The sequence below is a fragment of the Acomys minous genome, assembly GCF_964271855.1.
Source record: "Acomys minous genome assembly, chromosome: 6".
NCBI classification, from domain to species: domain Eukaryota; kingdom Metazoa; phylum Chordata; class Mammalia; order Rodentia; family Muridae; genus Acomys; species Acomys minous.
The window spans coordinates 75,437,187-75,462,091 of record NC_140487.1 but is presented as its reverse complement, the minus strand read 5'-3'; the positions used below and the strand labels follow the sequence as shown (position 1 = coordinate 75,462,091).

At 46.3% G+C, this 24,905-nt stretch overlaps 2 long non-coding RNA genes across 2 annotated transcripts in view; one reads left to right on the top strand and one right to left on the bottom strand.

Moving 5' to 3' along the window:
• Window positions 1-1,396: 1,396 nt before the first annotated feature.
• LOC311599755 overlaps window positions 1,397-24,905 on the top strand; it is a 60,271-nt gene continuing 36,762 nt past the window's right edge. Inside the window, exon 1 of the long non-coding RNA XR_014779993.1 lies at window positions 1,397-1,497. This is a non-coding gene — a long non-coding RNA (uncharacterized lncRNA). The remainder of the gene's footprint in view (window positions 1,498-24,905) is intronic.
• LOC311599281 lies at window positions 8,289-14,860 on the bottom strand. Its single transcript, XR_014779851.1, has 3 exons — window positions 14,257-14,860; window positions 11,714-11,837; window positions 8,289-8,364 (listed from the first exon to the last, which is right to left on the bottom strand). It is a non-coding gene; the product is annotated as an uncharacterized lncRNA (long non-coding RNA).

The following is a 24,905-nucleotide window of genomic DNA, read 5'->3' as shown; positions in this document are numbered from 1 at the left end:
TGCAGATGTGTGTGGACCACACCTTGAGATGCAAAGGGACTCCTCCCCACCAGGGAAGCTTTGCCTCTTAAAGTGAGGTCCCTGGGCTGTTTGCAGCCAAGCTGCCTGTAATGTCTAGTAGTAGCATATGGAGGCTTGGGTGGGTACCACTCCAAACCTTGTTGAGAGGATGGGCAGGGCACATGTAAACAAACCCAGTGGAAGGGATTCTGGGTTTTCCCTCTAAGTTTAAGAACCTCGTTCCCTCCCTCCCCCCCAAAGGATCTTTTCAATCCAGTCCACTGAACCAGTTCACTATCACAGCAAAGAGAAAATGGTGAACGCGCAGCTTTGCTCTCAGGAGGACCCTCTCTTTGGCATCCTGATCTGGTTCTCTTCCCATGGACCAGCCTTTCTGCCCACCAGAAACTCGGGAACACCATGTCTCTTGATCTCGTGGGCCCCTTAATCATAGCTCCACTGTGTAATTACATGTGAAATATAAACACTCCTGGGCTGCTTTAAGAACACTCATTAAGTCTGGGTGAGGATAGTTATCACAGGACAGAAAAACTGCCCGAAAGCTGTGTGGCCCAGGCCCAGGCTCTGTGAGTGCTTCCTGCTGTCAGTACCATTTCAGGAAAGGGAAGGGACTGGGGTCATCCTGGGATGGATAGTGCCTGCTCCTCCACCAGGCATGGACCTCAGGGTGCAGGAGGAAGGGTGGGTAAGTTCCTTGAGGACCTCCCTTCTGTCCCCAAGAGAGAGGGTTTTTTGGTGCATCGTAGTCTAGCAAAGGGGACAGACTTTATCACACGGGCTAGCTGAAGAATCTTAGCTGACAGATGGACAGAAATGACCTGCCTGGATGACCTGAATCACAACGAGCCCCTGTGGACCGAGCTGCGGACTTTTCTGAAACATGCCAAGCAGTGTGGTGTGGCTCAAGGTGGCCCTTTATGACATAGCATAAAGAACTCTGGAGGGAGTAACAGCAGTTACAAATGCCACTTTGAGGGCTCAGTTGCAGTCCCCTTCATAAAATGCAATGAACCACAGGGGTCAAGCCAGTCACAGCCCCCAGGCATGCCTGCCATGGACTGCTTCTGGTCCTTGTCACAGCCACCCTCTCCTGGTACCCCTGAGGCATGTGCTAACTGGCTTCATGGGCAGCATATGCTATTATCTGCTGAGCACAACAGGAGGCTGAGGGGAACAGGCCCCAAATGCAGGCCACAGTGGGAGCTGGCATTTGAGGGTGATACCCGACACCTCTGTGAATTCTTTATAAGCAGAATGTTCCAGCAGATCAGCAGAACTCGCTTGTGTCAGCTCCCACGTGCTCTCCGCCCCTGACCCAGCCCTACTCCAGCAAACAAGGCTCTGGGAGCTGTGATGCACACATCCTGGAGAGGGTGTGGTGGGAAGCAGAGGATGTGGTGCTTGAGAAACAAGGGCTGATTGCTCCCACACCCTTCGCAGAGACTTCTGCTCTCAGGAGGCCCTGGGAGGAACGAGGTGGGTTTTTTTTTTCCTTCCCTTTCTCTTCGGTTTTATCAAATAGGTGAAGGGCCTCCCTAGAGGTCGGTGGCTGGGTTCTGACAACTCCTGACCCATGTTGTTACCAGGATAGTCTACGTCCTGTGTCTACAGTCTTGTCCCCTAAGCTGGGTGGGACCTAGTAGGAGGAGCCAGCGAGGACAGCAGGATATTTGCAGATTGCCTGAAATGGTCTCCTGTTGCCATCTCCTAGCTTTTCTACTCTTCTGTTGAGCTGTTGAGTGAAGCCTAAGCAGCCATACTTTAGGATGTGAAGGCAGCTGAGCTAGGAAACCTTGCCCTGCTCGTCCCAGGCCAGCGCAGAGCAGCTTAGGAGAAGGCCGAGGGACAACAGTCAGGGTGCGTTCTTTCCATGTGTCATGCTGGGCTGGGGGATGAGGAGACATTACTCTCTCTCTGTCTCTCTGTCTGTCTGTCTGTTTGTCTGTCTGTCTCTGTCTCTGTCTGTCTCTGTCTGTCTCTCTCTCTGTCTCTGTCTGTCGGTCCGTCTGTCTGTTTGTCTGTCTGCCCCCCCTCTCTCTTTCTCTCTCTCTCTGTCTTTCTGTCTCTGTCTGTCTGTCTGTCTGTCTCTCTCTCTCTCTCTCACACACACACACACCCCACACCCCCCCCCCCCACACCTCCCTCCCTCTGGTTCTCTCTTAGGGTCCAGAGATGGAGAAGGTGGATTAAGAGGCCGAGAGCAAAGGATGCAAGAGCGCACTGATTGGTATTGCTTGTTTATAGAAAACTAAGTTATTAAAAGGAGGCTCATCAACTATAACACACCAGAATTTCATACTGAGCACCACTTATCTTTAAATAGAGAATAGATGGACAAGGAGTGATGCAGACAGAGACCCCACAGCATGACTGTTGTCTTCTTATGTCAGCAACAGCAGTCTGATACTTTTCATCAGAATTGGTTCAAAGCTCCCCAGAACACCCACTTCGGCATGGCCCACGTTGACTGTCTTTTTGCCTTCCAAATTCTGCCCTCCTTTTCCTAGAGAAGGGCTCTGCCCCAGAGCACCCTGTCCTGGAGCTAACAGGGCTGTTTAAGAGTCTCTTTGAGAACAGACTGTCCTCTGCTGTGTGCCTGTGGTCCTTGCTCAGATGCCTCAGGCTGCGAAGCCCAAGGACAGTAAACCACACATATGCCAAGGACTTGGGGACTAGATTGCATTATGTTGCCCGTGGCAACCAGTTCCAAGGCCAGTTCTGCCTCTGGCGTGGCTACCCATGTTTGAAACTACTATGTTTTCTTTGCTCACATCCCATCTCCAGCTTTAGGCATAATTTACAAATAAAAATAAAAATGTCTGTTTAAAATATACAACACAATACTTTGACATCTAAATATATATTATATAAACCATCATATTTGGATACCATTTTTGTGTGTGTGTGTGTATTTGTGTGAGTGTGTGAGTGAATGTATGTATGTGAGTATGTGTGAGTGTGAGTGTGTGTGTGTGTTGAGAAGAATTAAGATTTATCTCCCTAGAAAATTTCAAGTGACAATGCAGTGCGTTAACTGGACCTTATACTTTTGGTCTCCAGAAAATACCTGTCCTGTATAATGAAATCTGTGCCCTTCCATGAGTATCTCCCCACTTTCTCCTTTCCCTCCAGCCTCTGCCAATCACCCTCTAAATCTGCTTCTGCGCCTGTCTCTATTTTAGATCCTGCACATAAATGAGACCGTGCACAGTTTATCTTTCTGTGTCTGGCTTATTTTACTTAGCATAATGTCTTCCAGTTTTATCCATGTTTTCACAAATGGCAGGATTTCCTTCTGTTTTAAAGGCTGTATTGTGTGTATTTCCTGTACCATGGTTTAGCTTTTTATCCATCCATCGGTGGACATTTGGATTGATTTCATATCTTACCTATTATGAACAATACTGCAATGAACAGACATCATAATTGGGTCCAATTTTCATTTCCTTTGAATATATATATTCCCAGATATTGCATTTCTAGATCATGGGCAATTCTATTTTTGGTTTTGGGGGAGTCTCTGTGCTGTTTTGCATAGTGGGTTACTCGTTTACATTCCTACCAATAAGCTAGTATAGGCTAGTAAATGCTGCTTGATAGTTTATAATTGTAGGCTTTCCTCCCTCCACAACAAATCTCTCTCTCCCTCTTTCTCAAACACCCACTGTTTTTATGGAGACATCTGAAACATTGGCTCTCAATATGAACCTAGAGGATTGATTCTGGATCTCCAAGTTGATAAGTAAGTGCAGATAACAACCACAGACAGACAGACAGACAGACAGACAGACAGACAGACAGACACAGACACAGACACAGACACAGACACAGACACACACACACACACACACACACACACACACACACACACACCCCACTTAGAGCTGACAACCGAACTCCTAATAATGTATTTCCCACTAGCTGTGGTCAAGATCTGCAATGTTGCTGAGCCTTAGCTTTATTATCCATTCATTGTATTAAAAATACATATCTCACAAGCTTATGGTGAAGATGAAGTGAAACAATAGTGAATCTATAAGGATTAAATGATGGGTGACGATACCTTGAAAACCTGGACCACCATTTATCTACATTTTCCAAGCCAAAGAAGCAGACTATAAAAAACATATATATATATATATATATATATATAATAAAACCATCATAACCTCTCTTAATCGAACAGTTCAGTGGTATTAACTAAATTCACACTGCTGTGTAACCATCCTCAAATCCTGAGAGCTTCTCCATCTTGTAGAACATAAACTGTGCCTGTTAAACAACATTTCTCTCCTCCCCTGGCAGCCTCTGATACCCATCACTCCACACCGTCTCTATGGAGATACTAAGGACCTTATGCATGTGGAATCATGTAGCAGCTGTCTTTCTGGCTTCTTTTACTCTATGTGTTCTCAAAGTTCATCTGCGCTGTAGCATGGCTGTGGATTTCCTTCCTTGGTAAGCCTGGATGATATTCTGAGGGCATTTAAAAAATGTCTATGTAATATGAAATTCCTAGCATGTGTGAAGAGCCACAGGAAATGACAAAGTCACCTGCTACACAATGCAGCAATGGAGAAGGAATGTTTCACGTGCCCTGAACTGTCTCTACGTCCTTAGCATCCCGAGGGACTGTATCTGGGTCAGGCATACAGTTGTGTTAATCAGAGTCTATGGTTTACAACAGGGATTCCCAAAACAAACAGCACCAAGCAGTGATGAACAAGTTCATTTGCTGCTGAGGTCTTGAGAGTGAGAGGCTATAGAACTGGGAAGCAATTGGGACAGCTGAGGGCGGGGAGACAGAGCAGGGTGGTCAGCAGTTTCCCTGACAGTCTGGGCTTTATGGCAGGGGCCAATCTGTACAGGTGATAAGGACAGGCTCCAAGCAGGAATGAAGAGAAGAGCTAAGATAATACAGCAAGCTAATAATTCCCAGCATCAATGCCTTCTTCCAATGGGTCTTGGTGACCTGCAGGCAGAGGAGTGACAGCTGATGCTGGCCTTATGTAGGCACTATGGACAGCAGGTTGGATGGGGAAGGCTTCATCAAGGTTGGTGTATATTTAAAAATGAGCTAGAGGGAGGATAAAGTGTGGTGGCTTCCTTTAAGATGGCTTATGATGCAGATTACATGTATCTTGATGTATGATTTTTTTTCAGCTTTGCTCTTAACTTATTAGATAACCCCTCATTGTTAATTATGAAGCAAGGAATGTAGTGTCTTAACAAAAATAAAACAGGAGAAAAGTGACCTACTTACAAATCCAGCTTTGCTTTGTAACTCCTGTGCCATAAACCAAAGCATCATCTGTGGAAGCTACTGGAACTTCAGGTTTTGTTCATAGGATCAAAACAAGCCAGTGCTTTCTAGTAGCCTTTGGTAAAACCATGCCTTGTGAGTGACAGCAACTATTTTAAGTTCTTGGGGGCAACAGTCAAGTGTTGAGGGAAGATAGAAGCAGGGCAGGGATAGGCGGAAAATGGCGCCACAAGTGGCTTGTCTGCCTTTAACTGACTGAAGGCAAATACCTTGGTCCTATGACAGATTGTATAAATTAATACAAAACAAGTCTCTATAATCTGCTGAAAGATAAAGATGAGGTTATTCATAAGAGAAGATTCTTACTAGCCAGTTAATATGTGGGGAAAAAGTTTACTTTCATTAGTACTCAGAAAATGCCAACGAAATAAAAACAAACATAAAAGCCCAGATCACAGTGATGTGCATGTTAGATATCTTTGCTGCAAAGGGACACCATGACCATGGCATCTGTTATAAAGGAAAACATTTAATTGGGGCTGGCTTACAACTCAGAGGTTTAGTCCGTATCATCGTGAGTAGAAGCATGGCAGTGTGCAGGCAGACATGGAGCTGAGAGCTCTACGTCTTGATCTGCAGGCCGCAGGAGACTGTGTGCCACACTGCTGAAGCCTGAGCATATATGACCTCAAAGTCCACCTCCACAGTGACACACTTCCTCCAACAAGGCCACACCTCCCATAGTGCCACTCCCTATGGTCAAGGATTCGAACACATGAGCCCTTTGGGGCCATTCTTACTCAAACTACCACATTAGATCTATTGACTTATCAAAAATTAAAGGTTTGAGAATAGCCAAATTACCAAGTTTGCAGGATATGGGTTGGGGCAATGACTTAGTTGGTAAAGACTTGCCACACAGTCATAAAGATCTGAGTTCGATTCCCCAAAACCTACTCAAAAAAAAAAAAACCCAGCAGCCTAAATAACATCTATACCACACACTCCAAGGTATAGGGAGCATTGGCGAGGAGGCAATGGGATGGAATTTAACATGGGGAGGAGCGCAGTGAAAGGGCATCTTTTGCGCATGGCGTGGCTGTTGCAACCACTGACGTCACCACCTCGCAGCAGCTGTGCTTATCTGAATAAGATCTCAGCCCACCGACATCCCATCATGGATGAGGAGCGTGCTTATGAGGTTCCACTCCTACAGGAAAGTGACAGGCTGTTAATGGCTGCTGGCAGGCAGGGGGAGTAGTTTGTCTTCAGTGGTGCAGCTCATGCTCTGTATAAAACTCCCAACCTGTGTTCATGGGACACAGTTAGATGCAGTGGTTATTTAGGAAAAGAGAGATGCCTGGGCTGGGCCTGCCACCGGCTGACCAGCTCAGCTACCATCGGGGTTCAGACCCAGCACTTCAAACATCTACCCACCTACGAGCTTCTAGAGCTCATGAAGAACCTGGTTTTGCAGGACCAGAACTGCAGCAGCATCATGACTCTGGCAACAGCTGTAGATCTGAAACGACTCCACATATGGTTTAATATTTATGGTGCTTCAGAAACCAGAAACCCTAAAGCAGGCCCGACAACTTGTTGTAATGAATATTTGCATGCAAAACAGTCTTGGCAAAAGAAAAGTATGTATATTTTAAAAGAAATATATCTTTTTTACTACGTGGCACACCTCAGTTTCCAATGTCATCATGACGAATGAATAATGGATGCAGAGGAGGGAAAGTTAGAGGAACTGAGTGGTTGTGAGTGAGCTGTGGAGAGATGCAGAACCAGAGACACGGTGGCGGTGATGAGTGTGAGAGAAGCCTGCAGTGGACTGGGGGGAGGGGCTTGCACTCCGACTCAGTCTGTGAACACACTCTCCAGCTGCACAATCTCTGGTTCTGAGCAACGACAGGATGTCCAGGATGAAGAACCATTCATTTTCTGCATTGGACTTCCTCGAAAGACCTCTATGGTCCATGCTGCGCCCGGAAGCTACTTCAGTGTCTGTGGTCCACTGCTCCAGGCCATGTTGAAGCCCAAGGTTCATGGGGATGTCTGGTCCTATAGCATCTGGAAGCCATGTTGATGTCCCTGGACCAAGGTACCACTTAAGGCCATACAGATATCTCTGTTCTAGGCTGCCACCTGAAGCCATGGTGACGTCCATGTCCATGAAGTCATCAGAGGCCATAGCAATCTGAGTGGCCTACATTGCCACCTAAGGCCATGGTGATTTCCAGGTCTGTGCTGCTGTTCAGAGCTATGTCTAGGTCTGTGGTCCTACTGCAGCTGGGGTCTGTGTTGATGTCCATGACCCGTGTTATCACCAAGGACCAAGTAGATGTCTGTGGTCTGGGCTGCCGCGTGGAGCCATGTCTGGGTCTGTGCCCCTATTGCTGCAGAGGGCTGTGTTGAAGTCCGTGGTCTGTACATCCACGGGAGACCATGCAGAGGTCCATGGCTCATGCTGACACTGAAGATAATGTCACGTGATGTCCATGGTCCGTGCTGTCTGTCTCCAGAAACCATGTGGATATCCATGATCCACGGACACTGTAAAGGGCAAGGAAGCTACTTTTGCCATGGATTGATGACTGCAGACTCACAGTTGAGAATGAGGGACACGGGAAGCTTCTGTGACTACTCCTCCCTTAGCCCCCACCCCGCCTGAAAAGTAATAGCCTACACAGAAAGCCACCGAAGAGGACTCTTAAAATTTGTGACAAAGATGTGGAACTGTGGCTCTCCACAAGCACTGCTTCTGGAGAGGGATGCAGAAAGGATTCAGTTTTCTTTAAGAGACTAGTCACTGGGAGTTTGACCATGGCAACAAAAATTGGATCTTCTTCTTCTTCTTCCTCTTCTTCCTCTTCCTCTTCCTCTTCCTCTTCTTCTTCTTCTTCTTCTTCTTCTTCTTCTTCTTCTTCTTCTTCTTCTTCTTCTTCTTCTTCTTCTTCCTCTTCTTCTTTCTCCTCCTCCTCCTTCTTCCTTCTTCTTCCTCTTCTTCCTTCTTCTTCCTCTTCGTCCTCCTCTTCTTCTTTTTTGGGGGGTGAGGAAAGTCACATGAATGAGGACTGGAAAAGAAAGGTGCTTGAAGTTCATGAATTGGAATTCTCAAATAATCAATAAAAATATCATGAAAAAGAAAAAGAGATGAAAGTAAAAGGCTGACTTTTTGGGAGGAAAGAGAGGTTCCGAGGGAGTGGGAACAGATAAGAGGGTAATGGGGTAACTATGATAAAAATTAATGATATACATGTATGAGATTGTCTCAGGATGAAATTTTTTTAAAAATCCAGGAGCGGCAGCACGTGCCTGTAAACCAGTACTGGCACTTAGAGACAGGAGTACTCTTGGGACTTGCTGGCCTGACAGTCTAGCTAAAAATAAGGTAGAAAGAGAGAGAGAGAGAAAGACATGTGCCTGGCTTGTGATTTCAGTGCTGAGAGGCGGGGACAGGAGGGTCCTTTGGGACTTGCTGAGCAGCCAGCCTCACATAATCAGCAAGCCATAGGCCAATGAGGAGCCATGTCTCCAAAAGCCAAGGTAGATGGCTCCTGAGGAATGAGACTCAAGATTGACACCTTGCCTCTACATGCATGCACACATGCCCATGTGCCATACACACACACACACACACACACACACACACACACACACACACGCACACACGCACGCGCACGCACGCACACACACACACACACACACACACACACACACACACACACACACACACACACACACGAGTCCCCTAGAACATACAAAAACAATTAAATCCTCCTTAACCTGGAAAAAGCTGAATTGTATTTCCCTTTGAGGTTCTGCCTCAACCTGCTCATTCCTGTTTCTCCCTCAGATCAGTGATGGGAGGATGTTGTGCTGGACCAGGAAGGGGAGAGCAACACCTGATGCCAGGTCCCCACAGTACTCCTGGGAGATGACTGCTACACTCTGACAGCACAATTCCAGCAGAGAGTCACTATGTCCAATGTGCTGGGGACATCTTCAGAGTGTGGCAGAATGGATAGTGTAGTTTTTGCTTTGTGGCTTTGCCATGAGAGCAGTAACAACGTATGTATTTCTTGACCCAGAGCATGGATGGGCAGCATTTCACCTCTCTTACACCTTATTTATCTCCTTTAATGGTCTGAGACATTCCATTGGGCTGTGACATTCCATTGAGTAGTGATTTCCTCTAAATTTAAACATTCCATCCTAGCGGGAAGCTGTTTGAAACTTAAGAAAATTTAAAGGAAGGCTTCTTAAGCCCCCAAAAGTAAACAACTCACATACCACAGGAAGACCCTGAAACTTAGCAAATTCAGTAGGCTCCACCCTCGCTAAAGTTATATTAGCTTAACTCTTGTGTTCAGCAGTCTGCAAGCTCTACCTAAAGTTGTCTTCTAGCTCGGTGGACTTTTGGTGATACCACTGACTTTAATTCAGCCATGCTTCTTTAAGTCACCCTAAGAAATTCATTAGTCCACCAAGTTGGACTTTGATGGTATTATTACCTTGGTCTGTGTTTAAATTCTCTGTCTGTGGTGAGTTGGTATTTGTTCACATCTTCCCATAAGTAGTCATTCAACACATCCAGAGATGTGCTGTGGGTGTGGTTGGGTCACACTGGGGTACAGGGAGTTTGGAATTCATGTGAACTGATTAATAAACCTTAGTAAGTTTTCACTGGTGCCTTAGATGGTCACACTCATCTTAGTTCCTCATATTCGGTATATCACCAGTGACTTCAACCCTGTGCCACAAGAAATCTTTTCAAATATATTGATGGCAAAGCAGTATTCCCTCTGCAACCGTTCTGCACTTGTATGTTTTTTCCCCCAGAGACTGCTCTTGGGCTCAGCATATATACTTGTTAAATTTTGCCTTGGATTTGGCCACGTATATAAACCGTTGAGATCATTCTGAGCTTTTCCTCTGTCATCTCTGACAAGTGCTCTTCAGGGTGGGGGCCATCTGAACAATTGATTGGCAGATATTTTTGAAAGGCTAAGGCCAAGGACACGGTCCTGTATTCAAACAGCAGAACGTTTCGCCTTCACTGACATTGAGCCATGAGTCAACTCTCTTTGACTGTCTCTGTTCTGCTGGTCACAGCTCTAGAGAAGAACACAGAGTACAGCGACTGGGGCCGAACACTGTGAGTATATTCAGGGTCTCCCGGTGAATTCTTCAGTTGAATGCAGTTCAAGGAAATCCCCAGCCAGTTTCCTCCATACACCCAGATGAGCTGATTCTCAATTTTATTTGGGAAAGCACAGGAATGTACCGGTTGAGGAGGAAAAAACAAGAACAGAGAGAATGAATCTTTTAGAGATCAGAACCGAAGACTTATTATAAAGCTATAATGATTAGCACTGTTCCGTATCAACACCGAAGAGGCAAAAGATCAAAGGAACAGAAAAGAGAGTCCAGAAATAAAACAATAGCGCAGCACGCACATAGCAATTTGTTGTGGTACAGGGTGCATTGCACATCTTTTGGAACACAGAGGCATTTACAAAGTGACACTGGGCTATGTGGCAATCTGGAATGGAAAACAATGCTCTCTCTCTCTGGCTCAGATCTGAACTGAAACAGATCCTAGGGTGTTTAAAGACCTGAAGATGAAAGAAAAAACTTCAGCATATTGGGAGAAAAGTTAAGAGAATGTCTTCGTGACCTTCGAAGTAGGAAACATTTTTAAAATAAGATGCCAAAAACAGGAGCAAAAATGAGAAATTTTATTCATTTGACTCGATTAAAAATTACAAATACTCATTTATCAAAATACAAGGGAAAGGTCAAACTTACAGACTTGGAAAAGATGCTTTTTCCAGCTATAAAAGATAAATAATTAGTATTCAGAATCTGATAAAGCCTTTCATAAGCCAACATGAATAATACAAATAATTGACGAGGAAAAGAAATGAGAAATCTTACCAGGGACTTTTACAAAATGAAAGTCAAAACACAGAGGAAGGCATTCATCCCTCTGCAGTGCCCTGCCTCTGTGTGAATAGGTAAGTGCAAGCTGAACTCACAGCAAGTTTCCTTCTGACCTGTTAGATTGACAGTATTGCTAAGTCTGTTGATAGCAGCTGTGGGAAAGGCTGTGGAGCGTGGGCCAGACCTGCCTTCGGGAGAGCTGGGAAATGCCGGTGCGACCCAGGCTTCTACGTGCTCACTGCTGGGTGAAACAGCAAGACAGGCTGCTGGGGACCTCATGGACGCGGAAAGTTTGAAAATGGCTAATAAAGCTGAAAAATGCGCATCATACGGAGATAGTAATTTCACGCACAGGTGTGAGTCCTAGAGAAACCCTCGGCGTGGGCCAGGAAGCACTTTCCTGTCACAGGGCAATGACAAATAATCAGGTGTAATAAGGAAGACCATCAACATGATTCTTCAGCCTGAACCACCTACCTGACCGTCGGCGGGAGCGGAAGCAAATCAGCTGTGAAACATTCATTTCATGCTGACGCTTGCGACGATAGCAGCGACGGAACTAAACCCACACGGCTACCACGGATGCCTTGGAAACCTAAAGCTGAGAAAAGACAAAAAACTGTAGAAGGAGTCTTAGAGTGAGGTGCCGTTTACAGACAGAGCAGGTAAATGACGCCGTGGGAAGGGTGACAAAGCACAGCCTCTAACTCAATGCCAAAATAACAAATGTCCATTTTTATAAATACAGTTTTTAAAAATAGTATAACTGCACGCATTTGTTTGCATATTATCTATGGCTGCACTTGTGCTAAAGGAGCAGAGCTCTATAGCTGAACAGAGACAGTGTGTCCTTAAAGCCTACGTGTTTACTACACAAAGCATTTGCTGGCCCCTGGGATATACATGTATTGTTAGGCCAACATCACACACATACACACATATACACACAGGTAAACACACACATGTACATGCACATGCACACACATACATGCACACACACGCACACATACATGCACATGCACACACACAGAGGGAGAGGGAGAGAGAGAGAGAGAGAGAGAGAGAGAGAGAGAGAGAGAGAGAGAGAGAGAGAGAGAGAGCGCGCAGGAGAGGAGTCTCTTTTTGCTCAGTAAGCAGTCTCATGTTAATTAGACACTCAAACTCCTTCTACTTGGGTCCTGTCACTGTTCTAGGCGTCATCCATCCCATGATCCAAGATGGCGCTCCAGTTCTCATAGCTGCACCTTCTGTCTGGTGAGCTCCCTGGGCACGTGTGTTACCCTTGAAGCAAGAAGAGCAGCTGTGGGAGGCATTAGAAGCTTCTTCACCAAGTTGAATTATGAACTATCACTGAGTGAGTGATAAAATAATAAAGACATGAAAAGAAATAAACACTAAATGACCTTATATTGGCCACTGGTCAGTTTTAGGCAGAGGAAATGCAAGCAGGGAGAGAGAAATAAGATTGAGCTAGGTGTTCCCAAGGCACTTAGAGCTTTGTGTCTTAAGGTCTTGGCAACAGAAGCTAGGGCAATCTATTACATTTTGTGAGCATGTGTGTGCGCATACACACACACACACACACACACACACACACACACACACACACTTATAAGAGTGAAATATTCCAAGAAACATGTCAAAGGTTAAAAAGCAAGGAGGGGGGCATAGGAAGATACTTAGTCACCTTACCACCAGTTAGAATTTTAATACGCCTAACTGAAGCAAGGCTCTAAAGCCCACATGTCAGTATGGTATCCTATTAGGCTAACAGAGCTAAAGTTAACGGTGTAGTATATACTTTTAAACAGTCACTTTATTATAGGCATCTATCACCGTCGGCATTGGAGCCAGTAGGCTCAAGGGTTTTTTGATCAGGTCCAAGACACATTGCCTACATATATCCTTATTTATTTTCAGCTTTGACACACTACCAGGGAACAGGAACATCTAGGTGGGGGCCAAGCAGCTTCCACAAGCATGCACTATACCCCAGAATACTCAAAGTCACAGGGGAAGACTCCGAGCACTGGTATTTTCTTTAAACAGAGAGTTAGTTTTCAAACTTAGTGTGTCTGTGTGTAGTTTCATGTTATGCACATCACATGTGCGCAGGTGCCTGAGGAGGCCACAGGAGAGCATTGGAGCTCCCTAAACTGCAATTACAGGTGGTGGTGAGACACCTACTGTGGGTACTAGGAACCAGGTCCTCTGCAGCATGTCTGATTTGTATGTGGTGCCTGCACCAGAGGTAGCTGAACGGGACAAGGCAAATCTCCAGATCTTGGAAAGAGAACTCTCACTACCAAAAGCACATTACTCTGCTGTGTACAAAGCCGCCTCCCACTGTTTGGTTATTAGGAATACATTTTCTTTAGACCCAGTTATTTTTTCTCCCAGAAATGTATCCCAAATAAATCCCACCACAGGTCCACAGTGGTGTCACTGAGAGGAGCAGCTCACAGCCTTTGAGTGTTGCCAGGCAGGCTGTGATGGGAGTAGGTTAATTGGAGGCAACTTGGGTCACCATCCCACAAGGGTTGGTATTGCAGTGTGGCAGATGCTTGCCATGTGGAGTGGTTAGAGACAGAATTAGATGTACACAAAGCAATATGGAAAGGTTTTTAACAACCAAGATCTGACTGAATGAGATGTGTAATGCAATAACATTTCTAGAAAGAAAATGCACACACCATTGTAGTCATTTTTCAAGAACACGTGCCATCGAGAGAGTGGATATTAGATGCATTAAAATTCTGACTGGTGGTAAGGTGAGAGAGTGACCCTGTTCCCTCCCACAGTGACTCTTTGGGGACTTACTTGGAACACCTCCCGGTTAACTTGGGGCTCTGGGCAGCCCTCCTGGCCCCAGCCAATCTGATCTCCAGGGCACCAGCCTCCACTCTCCCACTCTTGTGGGTTGGGTAGAGTCTGGCCTACCCATGCCCGTGCCCTGAACTCCTCTCTGACACATGGACTTGGCTTTGGCATTTTGCTGGGCGTCTGACCATATCGCTCACCTTCTGCTCTGGCTTTTGTCACTCCTGGCTCATTGCTGACAGCTTGTGGTGGCTCTGCTCTGCTACCTGGCCTTACAAGTCAACTGAGGTGCAGGCGAGGAACCTTCTTGAAATCGTGATGGATCAGTGGTGGCCAAATAGAGTCAGGCTTGTTGCCATCTGCTGTGTCCCCAGACCATTTGTCTGCCTGCCACCCTCTCTTCCTCACCTTTCTAGCTCTTTCTCCAGAGGGCACTGACCTCTTCTGTCTCGCCTTTTCATTTCATCCTGGCACCACGACCCTTTGACTTTTAGTTAGAAATCCTACACAGCTTTTGACTTTCTGTTAACACCACCACTTGTAGGCTGGTATGCATTGCCCAGGCTGGCATCAAACTTCTTACGTAGTCCAGGCTGACCTTGAATAACAGATCCTCTGTTTCCACAGCCAGACTGCTGGGATGACAGGTGTGGGCCACCACATCCTGTTTATGCAGTGCTGGGGATCAAAATCAGGGCCTTGTAGGCAGGTACTTTACTAGCTGAGCTATAGCCTCAGCCCTGTGATGCTATGTCTTAATTTAACTTTCCTTCTCCTTTCAAAGCAAAGAGCCATAACACCACAAACGTGTCAAAAGGCCGAGTTGTTGAAGAAGAGACGGTGGGTCTGGTCTCCTAGGCCACATGTCCCATGTTTGTTGAGTCATGGTCACCCTTAGCTATCCACCAGAATGAGACGGCTTTCAGAAAGATGGTGACATTGCTAACGGGCTCAGTAGCTGAGGGGCCGCCTGGAGGGAAGAGTCAGATAGTGAGAAACAGACACAAATCTCTGCCTTGAACTGAGAATCAATCACTCACATCCTGGCTTCTGTGGCTCTTGGCCAGGGATGTTTTCAGCCGTTTCCTGGATCCAGAGAGGAGGGTTGTGTAAACGCATGCGTAGGGGATGGGTGAGTGGCCAGGTCTGTGCAGACTATAAACTCCAGTGCCCACAGAAGGCCTTGCCACATGTGCTCCTGGCATCAGTGGGGCTAACAGCTCCCGTGATCCCGCCAGCTGTATGCAAGGATTATAGTCGAGGCACAGCAGCAAGGACTCGCTTCAGTATTTTATGACAATCTGCTGTCTGTTCTCTGGGGCAGAGTGGCGGGGGTGGGGTGGGGGTGGGGTCGGGGGGAAATGGCGGGATCTGGCTGCTGGAAAACAGTAGTGGCAGACCATGCCATGAGGGAGCGTAGGCTCTGTGATGACGGCGGCTGCAGTCGATAGGCACGCAGAGGCTAATAAAACTGCAGAGCAGAGGCTCCAAGATGCTCTGCCTCAGCTGTGGTGGTTACAGTACTTGCCCCAATCACTTTGCTAAAGTGTAAATGAGCGTTGGCCAGGAGTAAGTGGGCTGAAACTACCTCTTCAAGATATGGAGGAGGGCCAATGAGGGGCTGTGACAGAGAGCCAATGGGGCAACGGCTGTGACAGGAGGGCCAATGAGGCAATGGCTGTGTCAGGAGGGCCAATGAGGCAACGGCTCAGGAGGCTGTGTTTTCAGCACCAAAGGTGTCAGAGGAATCTAGGGTCTATTTGGATGCAAGAAACCAAGGGGTATGGTTTGGATGAGCGTGTTATAAGATCTCTAATGTTTTGTGGCTTGCTTAAAAATAGGTGACAACATGGCCATTAAAATGAGTCTTAACAGAATATATGGCTCATGTGGTTACCACGGTATGGCAAACAGTTGGCAGAGGTGTTTGGGGGTTGAGTGATAATACGTAGAGCAGTAGACCAGTGGGCCTGCTAACTGATGAGTTGCCCTTTAAACAGTGGGTCCTTTTGGTACTGCTGGTTTCCACCAGAAAGAGATAAGAAGATTTATTGAGATGATATTTGGCTGGAGGGAGAAAAGAGAGAAACTGGGGTGGGAGGGGCGGATGCTAAGGCGCTGTGATGAAGGATGGGTTAGTATTGCTGGCTGAGCTCAGGCTGTCTGGCATCGCTGTGTGCATGTGGTCGATGTATGATTCTTTTTTTTTTTTTAAACAGTATCTCAACGTGGAGGCCTCAATCTCTTGTTCTTCCTACCTCTGCCTCCCAGGAGCTGGAATTGTGAATGTGTACCACCATACCCAGGCCACATCACATCTTGACTTAAATATGTGAACATGGGCAAATAGCTCAACTTTGCTAAGTTCTAACTGCCTTTTTCTTGTTATGCAAGAATAAACGATCCAGCCTGTCCATGGCATTTAGGGCACAGTGGACAGAACGTAGAGTGCTAACGTTTACAGCTTTAACAGTCACTACTCTCATTTCCCCATGAAACGTCTTAATAAGCTGGATTGTCTTTAAGGTGTGTGTGTGTGTGTGTGTGTGTGTGTGTGTGTGTGTGTGTGTGTGTTCTCAGAGGCCAGAACAGGGCATTGAATTCCTTGGAGCTGGGCTGCAGGTGGCTCTAAGCTGCACAGCATGGGTGCTGGGATCTGATACTCTGCAAAGGCTGCAAGCGCTCCTAACTGTTGAGCCAACTCTCCAGGCCCAGTCATCTACTCTTTTAAAAATCTGGCTGGATTCTTAGATGCATAAACCTTTTGACAGCAACGAGGACAATGGTGGCATATAACAATTGGCTAAGAGTGATAGGGAAGGAAAAATCACTTGACTGTCTCAGCCAGCTGCTCCTGAAAAGTTTCTGGAGTTAAAAAAAAAACCTGAAAGTCTGAGTCTATATGCGCAAGTGGCCTCAGTACATAGCAATCTTATTGCTGGTGTCCTTCTTTGTCACATTTTTCTATTTTCCATGTGGTCTACAGGGACTCTAAAAGGGAGCCATGTTTGGGGCAGGGACAAGGGAACCCAGGAGGGAGTAGAGACATCATTAGAAAGAATGTGCAGAGTCCTGGATGTAGTGAGGCTTTGCTTGGGTTCACCCTAAGCCTGGCCCTGGGAGGCAGAAGGCTGCTTAGAGACTATAAAGGGATGCCTCCTTTGGGGCTGTAAGAGCCGGTGATGATGGTTTCAGCAGGAGGGCGAGGAAGGGAAAGTACCCATTTACCTCCCCATTGGGGAGAGGTGGGCCCGAGGCCGAAAGGATCCACAAAGGGGTGACATTGGAGTGGCGGGGGGTGGGGGGTGGGGGGGGTGGGGGGGGCAGGGCATGGGCCGTGCAGAGCTGCCTGTCTCAAGCATTGGGGAAGACAGAGCTGTGCACACATGGAAAAGCAGGAGCACTTGTCTCTCTCCATCTTTGCTGTGCTTCCAAGTGACTAAGAATAGCCTGGGCTTCCGCAATCTGGCACACTGTTGGAGTCTCCTTATTACACTGGCTTGGAGGCAAACTTCAGGACTTAGGGGAACGCCAGTATGAGCGGTACATTCACTGGTATTTTCTAAATATTATGAGGTTTCAAGGAATGGGAGTCTCATGGGGTCAGGGGAAAGATTAAAGAACATCTGTGTTTGCTAATTATCTGGAAGTTAAGGTCCCACTGCCCACAGAGTGGGAGGTGGGCCCCCCCCCATCTCCCTGATGCTTGGTGTTTCAGAGAGGTGGCTGAGCATTCCTGAGAGGGAAAACAGGCTGGCGGGAGGGGAGGGGGGGAGGTCTATACTGCCGATGAATGGAGGAGGAAATTAGGGCTGTGAGTTTGCTAAATTACATGCCAGCAGCAGACAGGGATCAGGGTACAAAGCAAGAAGGAGTCTGCCCAAGGTTCAGGGAAGCTTTGGGGACACTTATGTCCCTCTGGGTCACTTGCTGTTTGAAGGTAACATCAGAATAGTACTTGCCTTTGGGTGTGGCGTTTTCTCTGCTGGTTTTCTGGAGAGAGTCCCTGGCAGGCTTGCCAACCTGGAGGCTCTCAGCAGAGGGACCAGCATTTTACCATTCACACAGCTCTTTCCTGGACACCAACGTGAAGCCTACCTGTGACTCGGCTTCCTTTCCTAGTGACCCTTTGCCACTTTCTGTCCTCAGTCTCTGGTCCTCTTGATGACTATTTATGAACCCGAGACCCTACCCCAGACAGTGGTTGCTTCCCCTCTGGCCTCCTGAGAGCTTTGGCATCAACACTCTTTACTAACCATTTACTGCAGAGGTAAGAGCTTGCTGCCCCTCACGGGTGCTGGGCTGCCAGGGCTGCTGGCTGGAGCAGGCAGTTTGTATGCTAATTCTGCTGATTGCCAGCTTCTTGAGGATTCTACTTCAGCCAAACTATTAACCATACTATCTGCCCTGGGGGAAAGATCCCCACTCCTCCCCCAGCTGCTATCCATCTGCCCTCTGCCTCCCCTCCCCCTCCAGCCTCCAACCTCTCTAGCCCCCCCCCCCCAGCCAGCCTTCCCATAGAGACCTATAAAATTTTATTTGACTCATTATAGCCCAAGCAATGCCTTATTCATTTTGAGAATAGTCCAGATTCAAATGTATTGTCTGTATCAAAGAGGCTGATTGCCCAACCTGATACTGGGGAAAAATATCAAAAGGGTTAATGGGGCCAGCCCAGGCTTCTATATATACTACATTGGTCTTTAGGAAGAGGTGCAGCCATACCCAGGCATCTAGGAGTCTTTCTCAGGGCTCCTATCTAAGATTGGTCAGGTTTGGTGTTCTTAATGGAAATGGGCCTCCAGGCAGTAAACAAGCCTCAAACCTAAGGGTAACTAAGGGCCAGAAGCTTCTTCCACAAGTATTATTAGTGCAGCCTTCTTGGCTTACCCTAACTCAGTATGCGTGACCTTGGTATGCATTACTATCCCTTAGGGAGATGGGGGAAATATCAATGCTTTGGCTATAGTCCCTGAGACTGAGATTTAATTGGTTTAGCAGAGTGTGGCTTGAGCATTGGGACATTTATAAAAGTGAAAAATACACAGTTAAGGCCTAAAGCCATTGCCCAAACCAGTTTACAACAGCCTGGACCCTAAACCAGAATGCTCATTTGTTATGTAAAGTGGGAAACTCAATGGTGAACGAGGCAAGCCAGTGCCTTGCCCACTTTCCACTCTTCTTCCCCGTAGAGGAGTCAGCTTGGAGATGCCACATGCTCCTGCAATCCAGGGAGGCATGGTGGTTTATCATAAGGAACCCAGGCTCCGTCCTCACACAGGGCTTCGTTTATGTCTTAGTTCTCCTGTTTGGAGCTACATGACAGAAGAGAACAAACAACTTAATCTTCATAAACCTCAATTTCATCATCCTTAAAATGGGGGTAATAAGAACCCCCAAAGACTTGCAAGGATTAAAGTACATGAAGGAGCCGGTCGAGTGTGCTTATAGTGATTAAAGTGCTCATTAAAGGGATGCTGTTATTACCATCAGAATAAAACCTGGTGCCTTGGTGTTCGGCGGGCCTGGTGCTCCACTCTCCCCGATGAGCTGATAATAATGCTGACTGTGAACACAGTTACTACTTGCTGAACACGATGTTAAAGGCTTTGCATATATTATCAGAGGCACCCAGAGGTTAAACAGCATGTCCAAAGCCCTCAGCTAATCAACAGCTCAGCCCAGGGCTGAAAGCAGCCAGGCTGTCTTGAGGGCTTGCCCCTGATGCTCTCACTCCATGGCACCAAGAGGGCCACAATAACCGGATGTGGTCACAGCCGGCTTTCCTGAGTGCTACTGACTGAGCCCCGGAAGAAAGGATGAGTTTACGTAAGTGTAATCCTGCGTGGAGGATCTAGAAAAAGAAGACAGCTCTATTGAGTGACACTTGTATAAATTGCTCTCTGCTCTGAACTCCTCCATATGTCTCTGGCTATTCTCTCTCTTGTATATATAGTAAAAACGCTCCCCGTAACCACACCATGAGGCGGCCATGTTGTCAGTTTATACAACCTCCTTTTGAGCTCCTGGTTTGGCCACAGACTTCATAGCTATATCGGGGTCCCAAGGATGCTTCAGGTCACTTTGACTGGATAAGGCTGTTTCTCAATACTGATACCATTTCTGGGACATTTGTGATTACACTGGGTTACCCACTTGATGCCACCTTCATGTGAGAAATGAGCTAGGACACATCGATGCTGTTTTCAGACAAAGTCTCTTTACTTAGGCAGGATGATCTTGGCCTCACCATGTATGAACTGACGATATTTCCACATGCTGCTTCAGCCTCTGAGTGTGGCAATCATAGGGTGTGTGAAAATGGGATTTTTAAATGCTCAATAATAAGCTGTGAAGGAGGCAGGTTTGATAGAGGCTGTCCGTGATGGTTCATTTTAGGATATCTTGAATCCTCTTCTGTCTCCAGGAACCCTGCTACTCGGAGTCTCAGTTAGAGTCACCTCCATATCATTCTAGAAGCCTAATAGGTCTCCAGGACATCTCAGAGATGTCCCCACTCATGTTTCTCTTCTCTGTACAAACCGTTTGCCCCTCCATGCCCACTTCCATCATCTTTCAACAGTCTGCTTGACCCTTCTGTCTTCTAGCAATGTACCTGAAGTACCATTGCTCAAAAGTCTCCTCTGATGTCATGACAAACAGTAGGAGACCCTGGCCCTGCCTATCAGAGTCTATGGCTATGTGCCCAGACTCTTGCCAGGTCTTCTTCCTGTGTGTGACTCCTGTCCTTGCGTACTTGTCTCTGTTGACTTTGTAGTCTGGCACATTGAGGAATCTGAGGCAGGACACAAGGACTTTCTGTTTCCTCCACACTTTACATGGTCTCTGGAGCAGAAGAAAACACCTTTACCGTGCTTAGCTGCTCTCCATTTGTGTAGCACTCACTCAGTGGGCTGCTTAGTTTCTTAACTTATGAAGTCAGGAGGATTCCGGAAGTTGGTTGAACTCTTTTGGGAGATAGGAGCAAGCTTCTGACCAAGGTCATGGCTGGACCACATGTGCTTTCATTCCTCCTCAGTCTTGTTGGCATCTGCTTTTGTTTTTGTGTTTTAGAGACAGGGCCTCACTGTGTAGCTCTGGCTGGTCTGAAACTCAGCACCCAAATTACCTGTCTCAACCTCTTGAGTGCTGGCATTCAAAGTGTGCACCACCACACCCAGCTGGTGTGTTCTCTCTTCAGTGCCTTTCTCTGCCCCCAAGTAGCTTTCTGCTGTCTTCTTAGGGCATACCATTAAAGCAGGGAACACCATCTACTTCTGCTCTGTCCACCTTTTCATGGCCTAGACCCACTCTTGACAAACTGTAGTACTAAGGCCAAGTTCAGGCTGTCACCTTGTTTTACAAATAAAGATTTATTAGAACCCAGACGTATCCATTCATTCTGTATTTGCCACCGACAGTATGGCGTATAAAATCTGAAATCTTTACTACCTGGCTCTCTTCACACCCTGACCTGGATCACTGGAGCCAACTCTCAGACAAGCTTGCACCATTTGATTGTTTCCTATGCTGTAGAAGCATGGCCACTCAGCACACGCAGATTGACACGATACTTTGCAACTTTAAAAGCCAGTGGGGGTGTCCAACAGTCCCTCTGCTCACCAGCATCCCAGGACCTGCCCTTTCAGGTAGCATTAAGGAGCATTTGCCAGAGAAGCCAGCTTCCTTGTTTCTGTCCTCCCAGTTGTCCCAGTGTGACTTCTGTGACCCTGAGCATCCTTGATCTGTTACTGACATGCCTTTTGTTTCTGCGGGTAAATGCCTGGCAACAGCGACTCAAGGAAGGAAGAGTTGATACAGATGGAGGGTATAATCCATTAGGGCAGGGAAAGCATGGCGGCAAGAATGTGAGGCAGCTGGTCTTGTTGCACTACAGTCAGGAAGCAGAGGCAGCGATGGATGCTAGTGCCCAGCTTTCTTTCTATTTGTTCAGTCCTGAGCCCCAGCCCAGAGGGGGTACCACCAATATTTAGGATGAGTCTTTCTTCTTCAGATAAGCCTTTTTGGAAATACCCTCATAGACATAGCCAGAGGTGTGTTTCCATGGCGGTTCCAGAGCCAGCCAAGTAAACAATGAGATAAATCACAGCCCAATTCCCCCAACAGTTTCTCTCAGGTTGACATATTTTATCCTTTTTTTTCCCTAGAAAGCTCACATCCACCCAGTCAGAAACCCAGTCAAATGTTACCTCCTCAAAAGATCCCTGAGGTTCCACCTGCTGTAGCATGCTGTGACTCTTTGTTCCTTGGGGACTGACCAGAACCGAAGCAGATAGGGAGGAGCTAGTGGGATTCCTAGGGACTTGGATGCACGGAGGAGTCCTCCAGTATAGAGGGAGGAAGTGGCTGAGTTTGCAAATACTAGTTGTAGCCTAAGCAATGGAAATGTTCTTGAGAATAAACAAGGAGGAAAACTGGGCCCAGTGAGAGGAGGGCTCGCCCATCAGTTCCTTGTGTTGAGTGATTATTATCCAGCCCCATTCTTTTACCCCTTCCTCTATTGGTAAGGGTAGAGGACCCAGCCTTCTTCTTCCCCACTGACCAGTCCTTTTATGCCATCCTCTAACCTCTCCCCCATCCCTCCCAGGACTTCATCACAGCATCTACTCTCTTTCCACTCACTAGCTCCTTCTCTTTAGTCTTTGACTTAGAGCCTCGTACTCTCTAACCACACAGCTCTCCCCAGCTTTTCTCAAGCCCTCCTTTTTCTCGCCAACTATCTACCTGCCTTCTCTCCTGACCCAGGCTTCTCCAGTAGCATGCACAGAAACCTCCAGTTCTCAAAAAGCTAACCATTAGGGATGAAGCTTCTGGGTCAACACCAACTTGGTTTCTCCATATTCTATAGCTCAAGCGGGTTTTCAGCATAGAGTCTTACCATGAAGGGCAATGGCACTAGCCTGTAATGCTTGTGGGGTCACGGGACTTCACTGATAAACCACTCCCACAGAGGTCATTCCCAGCCACTGAGCTTTTTACTAGGTAGCCTATAGTGTCTAAGAAGGACATCATCCTCTCATTATAGGGGAGCTCCAATTAAACTTTTTATATGTGTATATGTATTTAAGGATGCCTCCATAGCAGTTTTTTGAAGGGTATTTAGTGTTAGTTATTCTGCCTCATAGTCTCTCCTGTATCTTGCCTCCCATCTTCCATTCCACTTAGTTCTTCTTGCTCTATTATTCCCCATCCCCCATATGAAAATATGATACATTTATACAGTAGAATGATATTTAACTGTTAAGGAAAATGCAATTATGAAAATTTCAGGTAAATAGATGGACCTGGAAGTATTCATTCTGAGTAAGGTAACTCAGGCTCAGAAAAAAACTAACATCACACATTATTTCATATATGGATGCCAACAAATTTTTAAACTGGAACACTCACAGAGTCCAGGAAACTAGTAAGAGTCCATGGAGGAGTGGGGCACTGGTGGAAGGGGAGGTGGAACACAGGACGTATGATAGAGGTAATGTTTTTAACCAAAAAATTTAAATTAGCCAATTTGTCAAAAAGTTAAGTTGTTGAAAGGACTTGGCAGTTAAAGGTTCTTGTCATCAAGTCTACTGACCTACGTTCAATCCCTGAACTTACATGTCTTTTGTTGTAAAATTTTAGTTACATTGTGAGCTAAGATCAGTTGGCTTTAATTTAACAGTTTTGATTTCTGTGATTTAACTATCTGCCAACTTGGTATCATTTAAACAATATAAAATTATGCATATATAGACAATGTAAATATACATAATCATACATAGACATAGAGTTCCAAAAATGGCCAGTGATGACTCAACAAGAAACACAGTGGTGAGTAGACAAAAATGTTCAAAGATGATTCAGGAAAACAATCAATGATTATTCAGCAAAACACTGCAATGACTCAGCAAATTGCCTAACAACAAATCAAAACAAAACAAAATAAAACAAAACAAAACTTAAAAACAAAAACCAATGACAATGCAACAAAACACCCAACAACGACTCAACAAAACTTCAGCAATGACTCAGCAGCAGCAGCCGCTAAGAGCATAGTAAAATACTCTTTGTAGACTGGTAAAAATGCTCAGTGCTGACTCGGCAAAAATATATAGCAATGACTGGGCAAAAACCACTCTATCCTCATCTAAATAATTGTCAAGGGATGACTTGATAGAATGCCCAGTGATGACTTGGTAAAACAAAACAAAACAAAACAAAACAAAACAAAACAAAAAATATTGATGGCTCTGCAAAAATTGCCAGGAAGGCCTCTGTAAAAAGTCAGTGATGACTCAGTAAACCATATCCAATGACAGTAGCAGCAGATGACTTAGCAAAATGCTAAGTGATGACTTAGCACAATGCCTAGCAGTGATACAACACAACAGCTTGCAGTTAGGGTTGAGGTTAGAGTTGGGTGGGATTGGAGTTAGGGTTACAGGCTTAGGTTTTGGAGCTTTAGGTTTAGGGTAAGCCCATACTCTAAGCATAGCTGTGTTAGCTGCATCGGCTATGGTGATCAACACACAGCAATACTTTTCTTCAGTGCTCTGCCAGGCTTCTAAAGGACTCTATTCCAGGGACTGGCAAACTCCCTTTGTCTACTCCAGAGAAAATTGAAGCAGGCCAAGGAATTCCTGCAGGTGTACAGATCACCAGGAGGCACTGCTTTGGTTCTTCTGGACTGGGATCCCTTGCTGTCTGGGGCAGGGGACCACAGTGGCACAAAGGATTCCTTGCACTTGGTGCTTGCCACAGGGCACTCTCAGGATCCTCCACCGCCTACCCAGGAGGTGAGATGTGCCAGACAGGAACACAGACTGACACCTTCACACATGGCTTTGAT